Raw genomic sequence first — 18982 nt, 5'->3', positions numbered from 1 at the left:
GCTGTCAATTGTCTATTGCTTACACATTTGTTGTTTTATTTGATCACACCTGGCGATCGTCAAAAAATCGAGCAAATCTGTAGACACCTTAAAATATTCGAAACTCAATGTTTATTTAATATTAATGAAATAAAGATCACAATGCAACGTCACGTCTTTCGTCAGTGCCGGCACCTTCTGTTCGAACTGCACCTACCCTGCACGACAGCATTAAGACAGACACTATTCCCTAAATAGAACTACCGACACTAATATGTTTGGTAGCCCTGAAACTAAAATGGCCACCCGTATCTAGTAGTCCACGTAGGGCCTTTACCACATGTTGATGGAATGTGTTCGGTGATTCAGAATGCAATTGGGCAGTGTGGCTAAAATACGGTTTGATGGTATCTCAGTGTATTGGCCGTTCCTTTGAGGAACGAAATCACGATACTGTACAAAGCACAGACCACATAAATACTAAAAGTATATTTTAGAATTATATTTAAATCTATGTATATAAAGCAGCATTACGAAGCGACATTATATTGTTGTTACAAGGCAAAAATTTAAAAAAGTACCTATATTCGAACTGTTAGAACAGTTTGCTTTCGGCCAGTTATCGTCTCAACCTTTATTTGAATATGACTTGCATGTTTAGTTGTTACATGATATTATAAATAAGTAGATAATTACAACTTTTTTATAAAAGAAAACTGACCACAAAAGTAAGTGGAGTTGCATCTATTTGCCAAGTTCTATTGAAATCCCCTGTTGCCACGGTTAGAGGTGGAATATTTTCTTCAAATGGAGCCAATACTGAGGTATCCTCTTTCCAACAAAAAAAGAATCATCAAAATCAGTTCACAAATACTAGACTAATCGCGTCACACACAAAAAGTACAGTCGAATTGACAACCTCCTCCTTTTTTAAAGCCGCTTGAAAACAAAAAAAAGACTGCACGTTTTCAATTGCGAATGGACTTTACTCTTTCTAAAGTTCACACTAGGTATTTACTGGTATACATTGACTTACAATTATACTGGTATAACAAACTATTTCTATTTAAAGAGAAGCTTTTACAGGCGTCATCAAAAGCGGAATCGCCATATTGCCGCTGTTCTCGCGCCGGAAACCGCAGGTTCGCAGAAGCGCCTCATGTGTAAATATTATTGCGCCGCGCCCGCTCAGCGCCTGCGCCGAAATGTTCTTTCATAAAGTGGCAACGCGTACCTATTGCAGAATTCCAGCTACGCGTAGGTAGGTGTTGAGTGTACCGCTATGTGAAGAGATATAACAAGGTTTTTGACCGAGTGTGCCCAGAATTCAGCTTTATTTTGCCATTGTTATCTTGATGTCTATCACATATACATTCCTAACTGCAAAAATGCAGATTTTTGGTTATGCCGACTAAAACTATTTATTATATTTCTTAGCAAACCATTTATTACTACTTTTTGTGCAGTCGCATGCATTGATGGCATTAAATTTTCTTAGAAAGATGACTTATAAACATTTGCAGATTTTATGTGATACATTCCATGCAAGTCAAATACTTATAAACGCGTTACAAAATGTTACAAAAGACAAAAACTATATCAACGGTAATGGCAATAAAGCAGTTTTTCTGAAACTACATGCCACTAAGAAAGTTAAGAAAACATCATCCATTATGCAACATACATTTCCAAATGTTGACAAAGACGGTTTCCTCACAGCAAATAATGAAGTGACATGACATAACGTTCAAAAAGCACCGACGATCGCACGAACTGGGGCAAAGCAAATGAATCTTGTGTGAGAGTGCGTTTAACGGTGCCGAGAAACAGACGCGTACCGCACCAGGTTTCCTGTTTGGCTAAAATGTTATGGTTTTTGTAATGGACTTGCTAAGTGACAACTTTACTTAGACTGTCACGTCCTTATTAATAAAATATTCTTGACTACATAGGGACTGTAAGCACCCTTCGTGTAATAAGGCCACATATATATGCAAAATGACAACTTTTTAGACAGGTTAAAGATACTTTAATACAAGATTTATAGTATTTCATATTACATAATTTGTTGCATGTAGTTTATATTATATCTATTGGAATAAAAACACTTTTGGCGTATGATCACGTGTGACTTACTTATACCGAAAACGTAATTAAGTAACCGCCATTTAGACAAGAGGCAGAAGTGAACAACTTTCGTTCTCATCATCACATAAAGAAAACACTGAGTATCATCAAAATAATAGATGCCATCTAAACAAATATGTTCAACGTTGCGCTGACTGCATTATTGCTTAAGGTATAAACAGTGAAGCAAATCACTTGCAGAAAACGATCCCCGGAACACGAGACAATAAGGAATGTGTTAGTGAGGATACAGCCGACAAAGGAACGGACCAGGTCATTAGTCAGACGAACTGACAAGCCTACGGGCTAATCATAAAGCATACAGCAGAATGGATATTGGTACAAGCAGCAGAGAAACTGCCTATTTGAATCAGTGAAAATGAAACAATCCGGCACTGGCAGAAGAAACTGAAATATTGCGCAGAAGGTGCCAAAATTGATCGAATTTTCTGCACTGTTTTTACAATTCAATACTTCTTCATTGTTTTTATTTGTAATGCGCTGGTGTGTAAATATATTAAGAAGAAGAAAACAAGAATAATGTACAAATTCTTCTGAAATTTTTAGCTATTTGATCGCTGCTGCTAATTTGACGCAACCCTAACATAAAGCTACAAAGCTCTCAACTCTGTAAACAAATTGAATCGTTATATACACTACTAAACATCGATATAGATTATAAAATATCACTCCAATTAAGCGAAACTTTTTATTAGTACTCAAACACTATAAAACGTTTCGGCATCACATAAACTTGCATCGATATTTCTAAAAATAGTGAAAGTGGATTTACGACCAATCGATATACCAGTCATTAAAAATAGTGGCGTACCAGTCCTAACACTCTTGAAGGGAGAGTAGTCTTTATAGGTATGTATGAAAAAACAATTAATTAAAGGGCTTATAAATTAAACATCAAATTATACTTTCTTTTATTGATTACACGGCTGTTCTTGAAAGTAATAGTTAATTATTCAGAGCTATAAACAAATGTAATAGAAATTCGATTGGAATAATCTGTTTCTAATTTATCATCTTTTAAAGTAGGTTAATGTATGATCTTTAATTTTCGTTAGTGACCAAGTCAAATTCAGTCGTTGCAAATGTAATCAATTCAGTAGATGTTAATCAATATTTCAAGCAACTTATCAAACCTGTCGCTTTTCGCGATAATTTTCTTTAACAGCTGCTTAAAATCAATTAAAGTCTGTTAGTTTATTCAAAGAATTTCTTGCATTGACTGTACGTATCTAAAGTTCGTACTTGCCTGTTGAAGAGGATCGTTAAGTAGAACCCGACGTATCGCAACAATTCAAATAAAGAGTAGAAATAATATCCTTCCTATGGTTCCCACATGGCGGTAGCGTGAGGCCCTCGGCCGGCGTGGCGCAGCGCAGGCGCAAGCCGGCAGTGAGTCACCGCAAGTCGGGGTCAAGAGCACGCCGCGCCGACTGCCTACCTGATGAGCTTGGCGTGTGCCGCAAGACACGGCCGACAACGCAAGTTACCTCTATTATGTATTTGTTACGGGTCCAAAAATACGCGGCTTGTCTTGCAACAGTCAATGCCCTCAGTTTCACGTGGTTTCTCTTTGGCTTATGGCTATTGAAGTTTGTACCTCTAATCTTAACTGCAATGCATTATGCGATGCGGGAGATATAAATTAATACTGACCATAAAACTCGTTAACGATAATGTTCTGTGGCGTTAATATTACAGACTCGTGTGTAGGTACTTGTCGCGTATGTTGTAAGAAAAGGAAGTCCCGTTATGAATCATTTTGTTGAGATACCAAAAAGATATTCTAGATAGAAAATTTCAACAACGCGCCTAAACAACTACTGCAATCGGAATGAATAAATAAGATCTCTGGGCCACACACATGAGATTTTAAAAACCGTAGGACAAACTGGTCACGATTCACACGATTTCGGGGCCCTGGTTTCTATCAACGGCGATGCTGTTGATGCCGTCAACGCCCACGCTGGCACTTTCGTTTCGGGCCCGCAATCCCACGTGACCGGCGGACAGGAACGCCATTCTTTACTTATTATTGTTACGACCGTTTCTAACAGATCGAGTATCCCGGAGGTGTGGCCGTAAGCTACGTACAGGCATAAAAATATAGTTCGAACCCCCGAGTCAAAGGGCGTTCACGTCGTCAATCTTGTCCGTATTGCTGTAACTTGAACACGGCCGGACAAATTCATTGCTTAAATTATAAAACAAGGTTAACTAAGTACTAACCTTTTCCACCATTCTTATTCTTCTATTGTCTACTGAATACTTAATGCTATACAACGTAATGGTTCGATCGACCGACAACGTGTAAAGTCAGTTGTCTATGCAATAGTAGTAAATAACCACGTCAATTAAACTAGCATTCATTATGTTTATTACCATATGACCAATAAGTTAGATCATATACTGGTTTATTTATAAAATAGTAAGACCCTAGCAGGACTATATTACTAACATCATAAACAACAATTTTTTTTCCATGACTATAAATCATTCGTCAGATTTTACTTTCCTACAAAAATATTGAAATAAATCCCTCTAAACAGCGATAACGCAGGAGCGTATGCGGGGGTAGTTAGGGAGGACGCTAGCACATTTGAACTTACAATCTTACTACCAATACAGATATAAAATGTGTCAGATAGTATAACAATACCTAAAAGTTTATTTTTGGTAAATTTTTGCAAAAAGTCATAAAACAAAAGTCGTTGTTTATGATTTCAGTAATATGGTCCTGCTATGTTGATACCATTTTACAAATATCTCTGCATAATCTACTATAATTGAAACATAAAAAATAGAGCTCATTTGTTTCCTCAACAGTAATGTATGAACTCCTGTTGAGGGCAACACAAAGAAGGAATGTTTGATGGGTGAAGCATAGCCGAAGATTTGCATCACTGTCATTTCAATATGTCTTGCGTGTAGTTGAATGGTGCTCAATTACTGCGGATACTATATCATTGGGGTCGCAAGGATCGAAAGCCATTCGTCGCTATCATAGAAATCGGAACAACAGGGAAGGCGTGGAGAAATGATACTTGACAAATGACAACTATACTGCTGCTAAGAAACACAACCCTTATGGAATTAATCTACATCATACTAATACTATTCAAAATCTTTCGCTGTGTTTTTGTTTTTTTTAAATAAAATCATCCTACATATCGGTATTATGCGTAGAATGAATTCGTAAAGATTTATCTCAGTTTTCTGAAACGTTTTTCATACAACTCGATATGTTCTAAGGAATTTAAAACTTTATATCGAGGAAATGAAACTATTTTTCCGGATTTAAATCGCGTATATTTGTTTTTTCAAACAAACCGACGTTTCATCACCTGACAGTAATCGTCTCGCAGGGGAATTTCAGCATATAAAGCAATTCCTATATGCGAATAAGTTGAAAATTCCACGCCAATGCCGCAGGCCCCATGTGAAACCACCAACAGTCAAGCGACTGCCATTTTATTTTACGTGAGAGGTGTTACCGACAAGATCGGAAGAGTCCTCAGGCGTGTGCGATCTCTCTTATATTGGACAAATGAAGCGAAGTATTTGTACCCGAGTCAAAGAACATATAGCTGATGTCAAACACCGTCTGCAGACTTGTTTACACGACGCGTCGTGTTAACAAGTCTGCAGTCTGCGAGCAGGTCATGGATAAACCTACACATTCCATGAAGTTTGACAAACCCCAGGTCCTTGCAAAAGAAGTCCGTTATCTACCCAGGACGCTGCGAGAAGCCATTGAAATTAAAAAACATTATAATTTCAACAGAGAACGTGGTTTCTCCGTACTACCAGTTTGGGATCCAGTGTTTCCTCTGATAAAAAATCCCATACAGACGTAAGTACTAATTACAGTACTAATTAATATGTTTGAATTTATTCTAATTTCTTTTATTAATTAATAGTAAATTGAACTTTATACAAATTCATTCAATAAAATAATTTATAAAACGTAATGTAGCGTAAATTGGAATATTTTCTTTGTAAAATTAAAAATAAGATATTTAATTAATAACGTTTGTAACTATAGTGGCAAAATAGGGTGGCTTGCAATAATGTTAGACATAACTGGTTGATAATTGTACCACCTCAATCAACCGTGTCCATGGGACCTGTAAAGGCTCGAAACGTCGGTTTGTTTGAAAAACAAATATACGTGATTTAAATCCAGAAAAATAGTTTCATTTCGTATATGTAACAATCGCGGAAACCTAAGAAGAAATCTAATAGTTAGAGGTTATCGCGAATGTTACATACACATAAGAAATGAAACTAGTTTTTAACCGACTTCAAAAAAAGAGGAGGTTCTCAATTCGACTGTATGTTTTTTTTGTATGTATGTTACGCGATGACTCCGTTATTTGTGGACCAATTTTCATGATTCTTTTTTTATGGATGAGGGTACCTCCATAGTGATCCCATTTAATTTTGGAGAAAATCATACACCTCTCAGGGTGGCTGTTCACACATGAAGATTCATTTTTATGAATAGCGCCTATATTTTATTATAAGGAGCAATTATTTTAATGGTTGATTTCGCTATTCTCCAATTCAAGGCGTTGTTCTCTTAATATACTTCGAGTAGTGAGAACCGATTTTTATTATGTCAAGTCCCATATAAATAAACTAGGGGATGAATCCGGGTTTGCACACTTTCCGATAACCGATTTCAACAAAACTTGTTAATTATATGTAATTCCACGTACTTTTGATGTCGGTTTTTTTAGTACTCTGTACTGAGATTATTCTTTCATAAGGTCGTTTGCGTTAATATTCTGATTGATGACTTTATCATCACAGTCAGCCGTGACATATAAAGGGCCGAAACGTTGATTTGTTTGAAAAAAAAAAACAAGTATCCGCGATTCCAGATACGAAAAAATAGTTTAATTTCCTTTTAAAAATTTACGCTAAAAAGTTTCCCACTTATTAATTTAAAACACCTCTTTTAGTCTTAATGAACATGAATTGTGAAGGTAAAAAACTTAATTATGTTGTTTCTTATCAAAACATAAATAATAAGCTAAAGATCTTATAATTTACACACCATTGTTGCAGTTTTAGAATAAGTACCATTGCAAATACAGTATAATGTAATTTGTATAATATTACATAACCGAAAATGTTACAAGAATAACAATCACCAACTTATGACAGGTGAGCACACCTTTATCAACACGAAAACATCTGTTTTATGCTACTTGTAGTAACATTTGTAACAAAATAAATGTCTCTGTGGATTGTTTATGTTTGCTTGCGAAAGAATAACGTAATGTTGATTGTATCACTTTTATTACCTACCTATGTTTGGGAAAGAGTTTGGAAACAATAATATAATCGATCTTTACTTCGTAGGTATTCTGCGCGATAACTGTAATGACTGAAATGTTTCTTTTTTAACCGATTTCAAAAAATGTGGATGCTCTCAATTCGACTCAATTTTTTTGTGTGTGTAGTTACGCGATTACTCCGCATTTGTGAACCGATTTTGATGATTCTTTTTTTGTTGGAAAAAGGGTACCTCAGAATTTTAAATTTGAAGGAAATAATCCTCCTCTAAGGGTAGCAAAGTAGGGGATGAATCCGGTTTCGCGCAATTTCCGGTAACCGATTTCAATAAAACTTGATAAATAGATGTAATTCCACAAACTTTTCAGGTCAGTTTTTTTTTATAAAAAAGTAATAATTTTTATTTCCTTCCTTATATTATATTAATTTTGGTCGAATTTACATTGTGTATTACTTTAACAGCGATTTATAAAGAAATAAGACACAGTCGACGGTCTAAGATAACCCCTAGCCGACCTTTTGGTTCTGCGAGCCTTCTTATGCATTCAACAGAAAAGTATTAAGGAATTCTAGCTTCTTGTTTGAAATTTTTAAAGTAATGTAAATAAAGATCAAACTGACTTGAAAAACTTCTATTCACTAATAATGCAATAAATAGTCGTATTATAATTAATTTTACGGCACACAGGTTAAAGATTAAGCTGGTTTAACACCATACTTTACTAGATCTATGAAGAAAAATCCTGAGAGGTCTAGTAAAGAAAATTATTGGAAAATCAGTTTTCTTCATATACTTACATAATATAGCAGTCTTGGTGTAAAAAACGCCACATCTGCAAAATCACAACTTTTCAGGGAGAAGTTTTAAGATTCTACAAACGAAACTACTTGATCACTTTTTTATCATAATTGCACGAGCTACGTACTATGCCGTCCTAAACGTTTGTAAGTGATGTAGAACAACATACTATTACGTCGTTTAATTTCTTTTTATATGGCCAGATAGCGTTCTCTTACGTTCTTAAGAGAACGCTATCTGGCCGTATAAAATCTTAATAGTGACGTCATTGCTCTACACGATTTAGTAGCAGTAGAGCTCTTTGTGAAAGAGTTCGTCCAGGGAACTACTGCCACCTTACCTATTTCTGCCGCCAAGCAGTAATGTGAGCATTAATGGTGAAATTACAGGCATATGGGACTTGTCAACTTATGTCTCAGGGTGACGAGCGCAGTGGCAGTGTCCCTGAAATCTTTGCGATTTAAAGCTCTAAGTGACACTGCAACTATTATGAACAGACGTGTCGCGCTAACCACCAGGTTAACGACTTGTTCGTCCCGTCACTTAATATTATATAAAAAAACATATCAAAATATTGAAGCGCTTGCGCCACGCAGTATCGAAATTTCACAAGATAAGTAAACACTACTTACACGTCATACCTACCACTAATCGCTGGCATACACGCGCAACGTTTACGGGCGACTTATTTTGCACGCAACGTTTATTGACATCAGTATCATTATTAGTTACATTAACCTAATAGCCTGTAGAAAAAACGTTCATAAACGGCTGCATTAATGCACGTGTAAAATATCAATCGGCTAAAGCACGATGCTCTCGTGATTGTGTTTAATAGGACAGCTAAGAAATTTCACGTAATACATAATTTTCTCAAACATGCTCGGAAATGTTTGCATTACTTTCAAAAAACGGACACGGAAAGTTTGTCATTTATGGACCGTGCGACTTCTTCCCGGTCAAGGCCAGCAAAGTATATATGAAAATCCATTAATGTCCTCTTCTCTAAACTTTTCAATTTACCTGCTAATAATGAACTGTGTAAACAGACAAAAGAAAAACTCATACAGTCAATTGCCCAGTGTTCATAATTGCGAGAATTAAAAATACCTACCTGTACCGCTTACTTAAAAAAAAATGGCGGTAACATTTCAAATAAGGCGTTTTGTATTCTTTTGCTTTTTCGTCTTTTTGTATTTTGGTCGCGAAAATGAGTTGTAGTGAGAAAGCAATAACGAAAATACAGCAGTAGATAAGTAGTACATACACATTCAAACATATAATCAGAAGTTCTGCAGACAGATTAATGTGCCTGGACAAACAATAACATTTTCTTTTAGCAATTGTCCTAAGAAGTCAAACCATTACTTCTAATATTAATTAATATTTTTTCTTCCTCTCTTTAGTCTTTCATTATTTCCTCACATTGTTTTAGAAAAATTCTGTTCATGCCTCGGCAGGAACGGGGATTGCTTGACTCGTATTAATACAAGGCCTCGCTGGCGCTCGCCCTTGTAACTCATATTCGTCCAGCAATCCCTTACTTCTCTGCAATAATATACCATTGTTTCATGTAGTTCGTATTACTTTTATTGCTTTCATGTCATAAAAGCACATTTGTCATATCATCACATGTGGCTTTATTTATACTAAGGATACTGTATGTCCTTTGGTATTATGAGCAAAACGCTTTATATGTGTTACCCGTCTCGTTGGTACGAATTGATAAAATTACGAACAAGTAACCGTCATGTCAAATCAACCAATCGATTCTAATTATAGAAAAAGAAACGTTAATCATACATAGTAAAGTCCAAGTTACAACATAGTAAAGTCCAAGTTTTATATTTCTCGAGTAATATAGGTACTTAATTTAAGTCTTTGCAATGCAATAACAAACCTGTTGCAGGCCACACACTTTGCCCGGCTCGTATAAACCTTCATCACGATAGGAAATTGCCTAAGGACTGAACATGCTTACCGATAGAAATTATGTATTTAGTGCATATTCTATTACCTACCGTAGTAAAACAGGAAAAGGTGCCTATTTTCGATTACCTAGTTGTTGACTTACTCTCTACTATATAACATGTTTGTAAAGTCACACTGATGCACCAAATTTTCAGAATTAGAGGTTTCGCAAGTTGACCGCTCAAGCGCTAATCATGTAAACAGAAGATAAGCTTAACCAAGATAACACCGGACAAAAACTAGGTCAAGATAACGATAACGCTTACCTAAAATAGATAATGCAAATCTCCGAACTTATTTACCAGGCACATAAAAAAATACGACACGTTATTGATGTGGGGATATAGAGAAAGCTAAGGATTCTATGTGAAAGCGAAATGAACCATTCGATTTTCACAACATACATACTCGGAATGCCTTTACAAGCAAAAACATACCACCCACGGCTTGATTATTCAGCAAAACGCTCTGATAAATTACCAGAAATTATGCGAAGTACTCGGTCGCACACTTTCGCTGGGACCCCTGAGACTATTTGGAGTCATTTTGCACATCTTAACGTACTTGTAGTACTTGATGATCCAGAAATTACTGAACTCGTTCGTTATAAATTCATTCGTTTTTCCACCTCTTCCATCGATTTTAAAAGCATTGTAACAGGCATTGATGGGTCAATTAATATTGGTGATACGTAGCATTACGAGCCGGACCACCCAAGCGGTTCGCGGTCTGTCCGTTGGTTTACTTCCTATAACTTTATCTTCAAAATGATCATATCAGGGTTGCTCGAAATTCGAAACGAATGGTGTCGTTTTATTTTTTGTTTTGCACGCCTAATTGACGAGTTACAATTTCAATATTATGTTTGGTATCAAGTTTGGTCTTTTGTCTGAGTCGTACTGGTGAACTGAGTCGTAAAAATACAAGACTGTTTCTTCACTTACATTGAAAAATTTGTACAAGGTACTATTGAAACATTCCCGCCGTCTCAGAGACTTCCAAACCGCGAAACTTTCGTGAACTTTTTTGTCATTATGTTTCCCCAAAATACTTCGTAGTATAATCACTTCTCTGACATCTTCATAAAGGTAGACGAAGAACTTGATTTGAAGAATAGTTACTTGTTGTTATTTTAGCCACAACAATCAAATTAGACAAGGTCCAAATAAATAGAATGCGGTCAAAACAATGAGTTTTGCACTAATGATGCCTAAAAAGAGGGGCGCACCTCTTGCAGAGATGGTTCACAGAGATTTCACATCGAACATCACGATTTCATTATTTGCCCGACTTGTAAGTGTTTGGACATGGAACTCATGGAGTGGAAATATTTGCTTAGCACTCTACCACTCGACTCAGAATGTGTATTTCACGATCGTTGGCACATTACACAATGTTATTCTTGAATATCTTTATACCTGACCGTGACCTCCTGACAGAAACACGTAAAACTCGCTTGGAGGTACGGCCTTTACTTTTATTATTGCAATTTTATAGCATACTAATTAGTGAATTCTTTATCAGTATTGTTAAACAGGTGTAAATGAAATGTTGTAAAACTTAAAACCAATATATTCATGATTGATTACACATTTCAAGATATTCAATAAAAAAGATACAGTATACAAAAAATAGCGTCTGCGAGAAAAATATTACAACCTCGGCTCTATTTCTTCTGCATATTGTTTAGCATAATTTAAACACGCCAAAACATCAATGTACGTTGTTTATTATTAACAAACATGACGCTCATGCGCAAGAGCAGCCTAACGAGAATTCTATAACGAAATCGAGACCAATTGTGGGAATATTTGATTAAATTGTGACAATACTTTCACACAGCACATATAAACTTCTATTGATAAGTTATGATTGATTGACGTTAAATATATAGATATTGATCCGCAAGTTTTTTGTATGACACAAACATCCATACTCGCATGCAGGTAACTACCGCCTATAAATATTTGCGACTCAAAAGAAGTATGAATGTATTAATATTCGTAATATTTTTTGTTTTTTGAATTTTATTACATATTATTTACAATCGCTCACCAAATTATTTGGTAGCAGGAAGAGCTCCTTGTGAATGCATGCGTCCAAGGAAGTACTGTCACCTTACAAATTTCAGCCGCCAAGCAATAGTGTGACCATTATTGTTTCGGCTTTGATTTGTAAGGGTACTGGTGAACTTACACGCTAGTGGGAATTTTCAACTCAGGTATGTCTAAAATCTTTGCGACTTAAAGCTCTGAGTGTCACTGCAACTGTTATGGACAGGCGTGTTGCTTACCACCAGGCGCACGAATTGTTTGTCCCGTCACTTGGTATAATAAAAAAATATATATACTCGCAGAATAAGAAGTGTGGTCTGCCAAGGTTTATAGCATCTATACTCAGACAGGGCCTTTTCAACATAAAATTGGTCAATTAACTGTTTTCTTTGATTTGAAGTTATGTTTGTGTTTGTTTGTAAAGTATTTGTTAATGTGTACATTTGTGTTGAATAAACACTTTATATAAGATCGTAAATCTCTTGTGGTCTGTGATAGCGTTGGATCTTGTTACACTTCTAGAAAAAAAACTTCTATACAGACTGAGATCACCACTGGCTTCTATTTATATATATATATCAGCATTGTATTAAATACAAAAAATTTGTTATCGCTGACTTATATTTTATTTTTTTACGAGCAACAAACGTCGAGAATATATTAATTCATAATATTATTTCTTGTAAATGTAAAAGTAATACAGCAGTTAATTTATCAAATATATAACAGTGGAGCTCGTTGTAAAAGAGTTCGTCCAGGGAAGTACTGCCACTATACTTATTACAGAAAGGAAGGGTTACCGGTTTTGAAGGGTAAGGGGGCACAGTGGCAGTTCCCGTCAGATCTTTGCTATTCAAATTCTGAGTGCCACTGCAATTCGTATGAATAAGCGCGTCGCTTACCACCAGGTGCACGACTTGTTCTTTAAATTATTTGGTATCATAAAAAAAGATTTTTCATTCTTTCGCTGCCGCGCTCTCTTTTCTATGTAGGTAGTATGTTCAGCATCGAGATTCTTCCAATATCGATATTTAATAGCCACAAGTGTACTTACCTACATCTCATTAGATGTCGCAAGAAAATTAATTGAACTTAACATAAAACTTAACTGTGTAGCCGTAAATTTTATTTATTGCCCCTCTACATGGCTGGGGTATATTGCAGTTGCACCAATCAACTCATTTTATTCTATATAAACTGTGTTGCATCAAACGTCATAAGAAGCAAGTGGACCTCACACTTTAATACTGTTAGAGTCATGACAAAACCAAGTCTTTTATTACAGCTCACTTCTGTCTCAAGAAAAGTTTCATTGATAAATTATCGATTACAATCAGCCTACGAAGGAACAAGACATACAATGTTTTTCCTATTTCTTGAATGTCCAATTAATACACTATATCAAAGACGTCTCGAGTGTTCAAAATTGTCCAAACTGGACAATTTTTTATTTATAATTATAATCACAGTAGAAAGAAAGTGGTCCGTGATTATAATCTTATATACCAAAAAAGCGATTTAGTGTAATAATTCGTTATGTATATAACTGTTAGTTGGGTGTCCCAATCCTCCTCTTTTTTTAATTTATATAATTTATTTTATTAATTAACTGCTATCATGGCTGAACGGTTACCATGCTACTCTCTCTCTCTCTCTCTCTCTCTCTCTCTCTCTCTCTCTCTCCACGTAGAGGTCCCGGGTTCGATTTTCGGGCCGGGAGAAATACCTATTTGTATGGCCTACATTTATTTATTTAATTTCGGGTGTAATTTGTGGTGGTCTGTGATGGATGTGTGTGTAAATTCCACCCGCGATACAGAGTTTCCCTGGTACCGAGTTGAGTGTGTGCGTTAAAAAAGACCTAATTTTTTGATATACCAAGAGACGGGACAAACAAGTCGTGTGCCTGGTGGTAAGCCACACGCCTAAACAGTCACTCAGAGTTTTAAGTCGCAAAGATCTAAGGGGCTACCACTGCGCTCGTCATCCTGAGACATAAGTTGACAAGTTCCATGTGCGTGTAATATATTCAAAACCGGAACGCAATAATGCTCACATTACTGCTTGGCGACAGAAATGGGTAAGGTGGCAGTACTTCTCTGGACAAACTCTCACAAGGAGCTCTACTGCTACTAAAATATATAATAAAAGAAAAATAGCGATTTTATGTAACGGTTCGTTATAGCTGTTATTGAGTAGAGTGCCGTAATACTTGGTCTGGGGAATAACGAATTCACAAATTGTAACGAAAACAATACAGAGATAACATTGAAAAGGCCGATAAATTTTATGGCCTTTATTATTGTAATTGCCTTTGTCATGTTTTGTGGAGACTTCACGCTTATTGCTGCATACATTTGAATGCAAAGTGTACTAGAATAGTGTTTTGGACAGAATTGTGGGCAAGCATCTGACAAGACTGACTGACGAGCTCTTATGGTTTACATTGTCCATTAAAAAATAGAGTAAGTAGTAATTTACCGTTGAATCCATGACACCATACCATATGATAAATACTATAATACATTTCTTCTAAGCCGTGAACTTTAAGCAATCTGAAACCTACGTTTATTTGAAAATACGCGTTTTAGATCATTAAGTTTTTCTATTAATTTGTTTAGAAAATTAAAGTTTTTTTTTTTTTTCAGATCGAAAGCGTGTAGGTGTGTTTGTTTTTGAAACAATCAAGCTTTCGGGCTCTTTACGGGTCTTATGGTCACGGCTGACTGAGATGGTAAAGTCATCAACCAGGTATATCTAATGTAAATCACCCTATTTTCCACACTATTTACAAAAGTTATCAATTTAAAGAGGAGGAGGCCTATACCCAGCAGTGGGTGTTAACATTAAAAATAATCCAATTTACGCAACATACATTTTATAAAATATTTTAGAACCGAAAAAATAGTGTCATTTCCTGTGTGTAACAATCACGAAAACCTAAGAACATAATAATTTATTTGGCTTATTATTTCTTTATCGCCATCAAATGGTGAAAAGGCTCATGCTTCTTATTTTATTAAACCATACATTTAAAGTCATTCTACGAACTCACGAAAGTAAGCAATAGAAATCTAAAAACAAACCAGCATCTTGCATTCACAGTGAACGTATAGCCGAGCCCTTCCGTCGCACACAAAAACGAATACACAAGATTTTAAGTAAGTAAGCAAGCTATGTCAGTAAAACCAGTAAGTTTTCACTTATTTTCTCTTTCGGAACTACCTGACAGCCCTGAAAATACAATATTATCTTAGGTTGTTCACAAACATGCAAGTGCAATTTGCATCTCACGTTTATTTATCAATGTACAAATAATAGCTGGTCATTTCGCTAATTTTAACGCATTTCACAACCAAATTGTTATAGATTTTTTCAAGGTAAAGTTCCAAAGAGCTCTTCTTTCCCAAGTGTTTAGATAAAAGTAAAATAAGCATATGTGACTTTGCTTTTTATGATTTTACTTCTCACCTACGCAATGTGATACTGCAAAATACATAACACTTTTGCGGAATGTTGAGAAGTTTCTTTTGGACCTTGACATATTGACGTTCGAATTCACTTATATGAACGTTTGTATTATTTACAGAAAAATTAAACATTTATTAGATACAATTAACGTCAACTAACGTGTTGCTAAATTAGTTAGTAGGTAATAATCTACACTGTTTTTACTTGACACCAGCTCTTGCTCTAAAAACCCAGCCATTAACCGATTGAGCTGACGTAAGGCCGTTACTATGCCTTGGTCAAGCTTAATGCATAATGTTTGGTCACTTCCGTAGCTATTTGTTATTGGCTACTCCAGTTGTACCAAAACCGTCTCGTCGTCGTCGCCTTGATTGTTTAGTGGTTGTTTTAAGTTATCTGTACTTCAAAATCTGTAAGTCTTCCTGTACTTCTAAATCTTTAATTATACTACATAAGTAATTTAAACAAATTCGCATACGTAGTCATTCGTAGAATGTTGATAGAAATGTACTCTGTATCGCTAAGTACAATTTTCCATTTTTTGTAGGTTCAATTTACAATAAGAACATGCTTAAAATATGCTCATCTCTGCACGTGCATTTAAGAATCTGGCAAAAATACTTTCTCGAATATATAGTACAACGAGAATGAGTACAATTTGCATGTTTGATTGTCCTGTAATTTATCTTTTGCACATCTTCAACACTCTCTAACGTTGACAGACATTTTGACCTATAAACATTCCCCAGCCTAGATACAAAGAAAAAGTGAAACTGTCGGCCATTACCACTTGATTAATACGGTGTCATTCAATAAAGTACTAAAGCCTCATCATTGAGATTAATGCAGAATGCTTATGACGCATATTGAACGCAAATAAAATTATAATGAACGAGTTACTCGTTTACTAGATGCACATTGAGCTATAATGAGATCATTCAAAAGCTGAGATCATTATATCACGTAAAATACTTTCTTTCAATCTATTTTTCCATAGTTTAAAAAAAAACCGTCTTAATTCTATACTTTACCTGCAGGTGGAAGATTATTTCGAGGATCTAACTTACGCAATAGGCGACTCAATTGACGATAATTCACCGTTGACCTCGACCTTGCCGGCTCATGCTCCCACGGTTACTAACGATTGGCTCACAAAACCGCGCAAACGCGCAAAACGCGTAAACTGCCGCCAAATTCACGATAATCAACCATCTTAATGCACCCACGTGCGCCATTTGTCGAATTCACAAACTGGGACGCGCCTTTACATTTCGATGACCTTTGCCTTTATTGCCACAGGTTTTAGTTTAAGGTCGTCTTGTTTTACGAATAAATTTTAATATAAAATATTTTTGCGAATATTATTATTGGTCAGTTACCTTAACGGTACACTAATGACGATTAAATCACTCCGTGTTGTAGTAGACATCCCATAATTAAACATTTATCAAGGTCTATGGACTATTTATTCTTAATGATGGCTGTGGCCTCGAATATATGAATAGTGCCATTTATGTAGTCTAGTCCATTTATAATAGACAGGTTATTATCATTCCAATACGATTTTGTCAAAACTAGTGTAGCAGGATAGTTTTGGGTTGCACGATTTGTCATATTGTCAAGCTATTGATAGCATCACGAGCTCCAGCAACTCGGGGTCTATTAAATTAATTGCTCTGCCAGAATTAAATGTTATTGTGTCAAGGCTAGAAGTATTTTTGTATCGCTGGGAGATACCAAACGTATAACAAAGCGGGGACTAATGTCAATTTTATTGCTGTTATGACGCCTATTCTCTTCATAAGTTTTTGATTAGCTTATTAAATTTTATGGGTTATTATAAAACGTTATTTAGGAGCTATTTGTATATTACGCGTTAAATTACTTTTTATGCTTCTTTTTACTGGCGACAGATTAAACAAGATTAAAGAAATTAAGGAGGTTCACATTTTAATAGAAAGAAAATTGGTTCTTTTACAAACGGTTCAAATCATTTGTAAATGTACTTAAAAGTTACATTACCTTTCATTCGATGTGAAACTAAACACTAAAACGACGGCTATGAAAGAAACGCCCACGTTCATGCACTTCTTCTTTAAACTATCTGCAGTAAACTTAACTTTATGTTTATTACTTCAAGTGATAGTTTCTGTCGGCTTTTCTGTGCGCCCGCTTTGACCGATCTCAAACAAGATTATAAAAGTAATAGAGACAACCGTAGAAAGAGCTGCTGGCCGAGTTACCGGCTCATTTCTCATTTTTAATAGAAACGGTTCGACTCAACTCCCTGCCTACACGTGAATATATCTCCGTTTCATCTTAACTGGTTGACATTAAAACAATGTATACTCATAATAACGTACGAAGTCGCCGGCCTTCTCGACTGCTTTCTATCCATATTAAACGGTACTCAGCACAACAGCGCCACCGTATTATGGACGCAATTATAATCATTCATTACGTTCGATTATGTCAACTGCAATAAACATGAGAGTAAAAATTAAAATTGTTCACTCCGAAAGGTAGTGTTCCTGTTTGCGTAATAAAGTCGCTAATAGCAGCCTTTTTATTAAGACCGTTTTGCCGCTATTTTTCTCACGATCGGTGGGTGTTGTCTTATGGCTGCACCTAGGTAATTATTACCCAAGAGCGGTCATAAAACGTAGCATTAAGCAGTCACCTGCGCACAGGGACTCATAAAACCTCCTACAAGTTAATTAAAGACCCTTTCTTTCATTGACTTACAGGGCCGACAACAATGATGTTGCCAAAACCTTGCATAACAGTGGAAAGTGAACCTGCCCTGTTATGAACGATTGATGTTTTATCAGCTTGGGAAAGGACAAAAAGTGGTTCGGATATTTACTGAAAGTTGTCTCCAAAACGGGAGGTGTCGTATTCGCTTTCGTCCATCGAGCACGAAAGTAGCATTGTTAAGCCATCCGGTTTTCTGACCTTGGTAACAAAGCAGCATCAAATAATTTATGGCCACGCCGTGACTGCGCTATATAGAGCGTAATGAGAAATCACTCGCGAACTTTTTAGCGTGCTAATCTTGAGCGTTTTAATCTAGTGAAAGTTAACTGCCTTACACTTACGCACATGCCCACGTACATATTAGTGTTATGTACCATACATCTGTGTAATGAATCTTTTTACAAGGTTACAGTGAAAGAATTCACGATCCCGCCGCCTGATCGCCGCTGCGCAATCGTTTTCAATACGCTTAATAGATTTTACAACGAAGATTAATCAAGTC

This window comes from Hyposmocoma kahamanoa, unplaced genomic scaffold (assembly GCF_003589595.1).
Source record: "Hyposmocoma kahamanoa isolate Upper Pololo Valley unplaced genomic scaffold, ASM358959v1 88, whole genome shotgun sequence".
NCBI lineage: Eukaryota > Metazoa > Arthropoda > Insecta > Lepidoptera > Cosmopterigidae > Hyposmocoma > Hyposmocoma kahamanoa.
This window is presented reverse-complemented; position numbering follows the sequence as displayed.